The sequence below is a fragment of the Ischnura elegans genome, chromosome 6, assembly GCF_921293095.1.
Source record: "Ischnura elegans chromosome 6, ioIscEleg1.1, whole genome shotgun sequence".
Lineage (NCBI taxonomy): Eukaryota > Metazoa > Arthropoda > Insecta > Odonata > Coenagrionidae > Ischnura > Ischnura elegans.
In genome coordinates, this window is record NC_060251.1 from 36,089,408 (window position 1) to 36,095,910 (window position 6,503).

Here is a 6,503-nt window from a genome sequence, read left to right on the forward strand (position 1 = left end):
ATGAATTTTTTTTAACTGAGAGTTTTTGTCAAGACAAAAGCACTTAATAGTTTTTGCTGCATCTTCCAATGTTAAATTTTCCGCCGACTTGGTACATTTCAATTCAATAATGCCACCGTCATCGGTTATGCCATCCGGAGAAGCGGCAAGGAAACATTGATTTAGGTCAATGAATAATCCCGATGGCGATACTCGACGTCCTGAGATTTGCTCGTACTTCCTTATTGCTTCCTTTTCGTGCATCTTCCCATACTGAGTCGCTTCATTGGTGAACTTAGTGCTGTACAGAAGGCGTTTCACAATCGGGACCCATTTACTTGTCGTGCGCCTTTTGCAGATAATACCGAAGTTGGACGACGATAGGCGATTCTTCCTCTTCCCACCATCTTTCCTGCTCCGATTGACCCTGAGTTTCTTTCTCCAGTCTATTTCTTGAAGCTGGATTAACTTCCAATGATTTCATTAGTGCGGCCGCTTCTCTCTGCAATTCTTCGTTGTCCATGTCCACATTTCACCATAATCAGCTCCATCATTCTTCTTTGAGAGATTTTTTTTGTTTATAAACGCCTTTCTTGGCTAAACACCTCTGCACTGCTTGTACACGCCGAAGTCTTCGCTGGTAAGTAAATTTAAACACCTTGTGGGGACTTTTTCCACTGAGAACTTACCAAGCTGAATACCTCCACATAGGCCAACCTGGAAATCGAGACCAGAACCATAAGCCCTGTGTTGGTATGACCCCCTTTTTCTCCTGTTCACTTGTTTACCACCGGAAAATTTGGCCACGAGTGACATAAAATTATCCGCATGATTACTAGTGTCGTTGGTAATTAACTGCCCTGATTTGCGCACAAGCGGCTTCAAAGCCAACTCAATTTTTTCTAGGCCAGCATTTTCTTCGGCACTGAAAGTCTTCAGGTGCCTGTCAGCAGCTTCGCAAAAGTAATCCCGGCATTGTGCGTGACTCCCAAACACATGCTTAGGTCCATTTTTCAAGTCATTAATTAAGGATTCAACGCTATTTCCTGTTGTAGAATTATGCGCAATGGCTCCGCGAGCTGCTTTTTTTAATCGCAGAATTTTTTGTCTCGTTAAAATGGCTTTTAAATCGGGCCCTTCGTCAACAATTTTAAATAAAGCTTTGGTGTAGCACTTCACAGCATGATTAGCGCATTCCATTTTTTTTGACATGTCTACCTTATGGAACTAATTTCCTCACTTTTTTCATTACAGTGGAGTCGCCATCTCCAATAAGGTAATGATACTCCAAACCATGCAGCTTCATGCTAGATCTAAATGCATTGACAACCTTATCGGCTTCCATAGCCCCCGAGGAGGAATTCCAATTTTTATAGCATTTCTCACGAGTAGTCGATTCCCCTATTTTTTCTAAATAGGCGCACATGGAACAATATTTATTTCTAACATCCAAGTGAAGCAACCTTTTAGTGCGATGCCCAATCACACATTTATCAGCCTTACCTATCCTAATTTTTCTTCGCATTTTCCGAAGGTTGCCTTGTCTATACTACGCATTCCTATGGTAGAGAATGCCTCCTCTAAGTTGGCATGCCCTCCTCCTGTTGACATAAACCCCCAAACTGCACTGTCTGCAATTTTTAAGGAAGTATTTACGTTTTCCCCAATTTTCTCCTCAGTTTCCACATCTTGGTGGCTGGGTTCGCTAAATACTGTCCTTTTCAATTTACAAAAAGGACACTGAAAATCCAAGCGCCAAACAAGAGATTTTGTGGACGTAGACAATAGTCTGAAATATCCATTACTGCTTAGTAGGCACGTCGTTCGATGGAATTCAAGAGATCGAATTTCTCTCAAGAAATGCTGTCTGTCAACGATAAATCTCCCATTAATCAGGCTGATTGCTGAATCAAGACCCGGATTATGCACTTCTTCTGTACTTAAGTCCAATGAGTCCCTGAAATACAAAACAAATCCATATGTATTAAAGCAATAGTAAGTACTATATGCAGCAATTATAGCATATAAAGCAGCTTAGAAAATTATAAACTAAGGGTGTGCTGCAATTCCCAGATGGAATTATATCATTGAAATAACGTAATTAATTAACTTTGAGTTCAGCACGCCAAATGCTCAAAGCTACAGCGAACGTGAACGGATTCAAGGTATTTATTAACCTGGGGTAAAAGTATTCTTCTTCAGAAGGTGATGTATCCCGAGAGTATTCTGTCCATCGTGCAGCGAAACTATACGAATTTTCGTCTCAAATAACCTCTAGGGAAAAGCTTTCATTGAATCTGGCGCAAGACAATACTTCATAAAGGCGTCTTGGATGGGTTTGAACTAGTAGTGAATTGTACTTAATTGCCAAATTTTTAGCCATAATTAACAAGGCTAAAATATTATTTTCTAGCAGTGTCCCTTGTGCATGATTGTGTCCGCTAGAAACGAAGTCTTTATCACACAGAAAATAAGGATTCTTCATTGCGTTTAATTTGCATCAAACTTGCTAGCAAAAGCATACGATGTAATTTATTCATCCCAAATAAAATGTATTCATGTATGTCATCTAGCGTGTCAAAAGTATTGTGAAAATTATTTCCCTCTTTGCATTTCAACCTAACTCCGATCGTGTTGTCAAGTTGGACTAGCCATTACGTGGAACGAATCCTCATAACAAGACGCTCTGAGCCATTCATGTAACATGATCCCACACTCCGGAATATGAGCTGGAGTTTGGATCAGGTGTGTCGACTGCCTGACGCCAGTCCCCCTGCCCTCGCTATTTCCCCTCTCAGTTCGAGCGGCCGCTGCCGTTGCCAGCCCTAGTGCGCAGTGAGACTCACATGCCGGATAAATGGGAGGATATGTGGTCCGTGTGGTCGCGCAAGGCTCGTGCGAAGTGCGGTGTGTGTGTGTTAGGAAGATTGGTCTTTGTCTCTATAATTTGAAGCATACAACAGCGGGATGGACTAAAATTAAAATAAAAGATACTTAATTTGAGTGGAAGGAAATTTTATCTTTATCTTCTTATTTGACAGGCCAACCCGCGGAAAAAAATAGATTTTCGCTAAATTGTCGTCTGCGCAGTTAAATTTGTCTCAAGATCAAATATGAGACTTTAAATGAAGAATATCAGACCTCAGCGGAGGCTACTTTGAACTTGGTACGCGAAAAATTAAGTTTTTCCTTCAATAATATCGGAAGCGTAGAACATAGAGAGAATTATCAACCAATCTATTTTCGTCCGCCCTATACACCTCCCAAATCCCGTCTATTCCAAAGCTTCACAAAAGGAAGTCCGAATACGATTACCATGCGTTATAGAAAATTAAGTATTACTCAGGACATAAATTTATTTTATGGATATTATTTCTAAAGAACTTTACGGAATATGAGCCTGTTTACCGTAAAGAAGTGGAATTCTAAGAATAATTCTAAGAACATCCTTTGGAACTTAGATATAGTACTTATTCTACAGCAACAAAGTCGATTTTCTTTGATTGGGGTATGTGATTTTGTAATGGAGAATGATTTCATAAGTATTAGAAAAATTCGTATTTAAACTATTACTCAAAGAAAAAATGTGAAATAACAGCTGTATACTTACATTAAGCCTTCAGAATTCAAATGATGAGTTGGGTCTAAATATTATGGATTATCTACAGTGGTACTTAATTTCCTGAAAAGTCGGTGGATAAACGTTAATAAATATTAAAAATTGGCTACAAATAGATAATAATATATGCATTGTATTGCCATATCTGAATACTCACTTCACTCGCCACTTCCTGATACTTTATGCTGACCTCTTCTTCCTCTTTGCCGACAGGAATAAGGCTCCCTTTTTGCTGCGTCGATAGTCCCTCTTAGAATTAGTAGTTTCCATCGATAAGCTTTCTTGTTTGACTCAGGCAAAACCAAAATTCAACAATGAAAAAAATTAGCGTCGCATGGGCACGATCGAAGAAAGTGCGACCAGAATCCCCAGCTGAAGAAATCGAAACTCGATAACTCTCTCGGAGTTGTCTAGAAGTGACAAGATCACACGACTGCAAGATGCTACTTCTTATCCTGTGCGCTCCTGAGTCGTTCGTTACCTCCCTTTAAGTCCATCAAGCAGCTCAAAGCTTCGAAGAAAGAGGGAGGACGCTCCTTCCCCTACCCGACCCCTCCCCCTGCCGTGCTACCGCTGCCTCCCCTTCCTCTTGCCGAGCGATCAAGTTCTTCTAGTACCCTCACCTCGCCGCAAGCGACGCCCTACGACGGCTCCTGTTTTAGTCATTATTATTCGGCAATTTATGACTTAATGCATGTGTATTTCTTGGTTTTAAAACTCGCAATTGACTATTAACGTAGCTGGGTATTTCCCGTTGTGATTGGTTTTTGCTTAACACAATGCGTTCACTTAATTCCTACGTGTTAAAATTGCAATTTCCACTTTATGTAAATTTGGATAAGCTAGGGAGAACATATACATTAACTTTTATGCAATGGCGAAAATTTCACTCCGATATTTTCATTATCACCGCTTAAATTAGAAAACGCGTTTACCGGGCAATCACCTTTCGCCTTAAATTTTGAAAGCGGGGATAGTAGAGAAGGAAGGGATAACGCAGTGACCATAGAATGGAAGGGATATCAATAGGATTGCGAATTTTACAGTACAGATGTCACTATTGTCTACTGTACGATTCGATTAGTATAGCAAATATGCAAATTGGCATAACTTGATTAGCGTATACGTTAGACCAATGAAACTTGGTGAAATGGTACATCTTGGTTTTCCTCACAATGGTCAATGGTAATAGGTTTTGTATGAAGTCTCACGTTCGATATATACCGAATCTACTTTTTCTTAAAATATATCGAATTGCTATAACATGTAGGATTTTACATCCTAGGACATAGTTGACTAGGGATTAAATAGAATATTCCCATGGACTGGATTTTAAACCAATAGCGTTGCGGATTTTACGGTACAGATGTCAGTATGATCGAAAAATCGATTCAATTATTATAGCAAATACACAAATTGGTATTACTTGAAAAGTATACCCGTTGGACCAATGAAATTTGGCGAATGTGTACATCTTGGTATTCCTCACAATCCCCAATGAAAATATGTTTTGTATGTAGTCTAAAGTGCTATATATATCGACTATGCTTTTTCTTCTTATATACCGAACTGCTATAACAATTAGGATTTTACATCCAAGGGCATAGCTGAAAGGGGATTAAATATAAGATACCCATAGACTGAAATTGAAACCAATAGTATTGCGGATTATACAGTACAGATGTCAGTATGATCGAAAAATAGATTCGAATATTATAGCAAATACGTAAATTGGCATAACTTCAATACTATATCCGCTGGACCGATGAAATTTCGTAAATGGGTAAATGCTGGTATTCCTCACAATGCCCAATGGAAATATGTTTTGTATCTAGTCTCACGTTCGATATTTATCGAATCTACTTTTCTTAAAAGATATCGAATTTCTGTAACATCTAGGACTTTACGTCCAAGGACATAGTTGACCAGGAATCACATAGAAAATACCCGTAGACTTGAAGTTAAACCAATAGTATTGCAGATTTTAAAGTACAGATGTCAGTATAATCGAAAGATCGATACGATTATTATAGCAAATACGCAAATTGGCATTACTTGATTGCTATATAAGTTGGACCAAAGAAATTTTGGGAATGGGTATGTCATGATATTTCTCTAAATGCCAAATAGAAATATGTTTTGTATATGGTCTCACATGCGATATATATCGAATCTTCATTTTCCAAATTATATCGATTTGCCTTAACATTTAGGATTTCACATCCACAGGCATTGTTGACCAGGAATTATAGAGTAGATGACTATTAACTGGAATTATAATGTACAGCATTGCGGATTTTATAGTGCAGAAGGCAGTTTAATCGAAAGATCGAATCGATTATTTTAGCAAATATGCAAATTGGCATAACTTGAATATTATATTCGTTGGACCAATGAAATTAGGTGAATGGGTACACATTGGTGTCCTCACAATGCCCAATGGGAACATTTTTTGTATGTATTCTCTCATTCGATATATATCAAATCTGCTTTTTCTTAAAATATATGGAATTGTTATAACACATCGGAATTCACATCAATGCGCAAAGTTGACAAGGAATTATATGGTAAATGGCCATGGACCGGAATTAAAGTTAAAAGTATTGCGAATTTTACATTACAGATGCAATATAATCGAATGATCGAATGGATTAGTATAGAATATACGTAAATTGGCATAACTTGATTCGTATATCCTTTGGACCAATGAAATTTGGTGAATGTGTACATCCTGGTATTCTTCACAAGGCCCAACGGAAATATGTTTAGCATGTAGTGTCTCATTAGATATATATCGATTCAGCGTTTTCTTAAAATATATCGAATGGCTATAGCATGCAGGATTTTACATCCGCGGGCGCATTTGACCATGAAATATAGGGTAGATGACCTAACGGGAAGATAT

At 38.4% G+C, this 6,503-nt stretch overlaps 1 long non-coding RNA gene across 1 annotated transcript; it reads right to left on the minus strand.

Moving 5' to 3' along the window:
• Nucleotides 1-241: 241 nt before the first annotated feature.
• LOC124161086 lies at nt 242-4,191 on the minus strand. Its single transcript, XR_006865314.1, has 3 exons — nt 3,756-4,191; nt 3,590-3,661; nt 242-1,936 (listed from the first exon to the last, which is right to left on the minus strand). It is a non-coding gene; the product is annotated as an uncharacterized LOC124161086 (long non-coding RNA).
• Between the last annotated feature and the right edge of the window lie 2,312 nt (nt 4,192-6,503).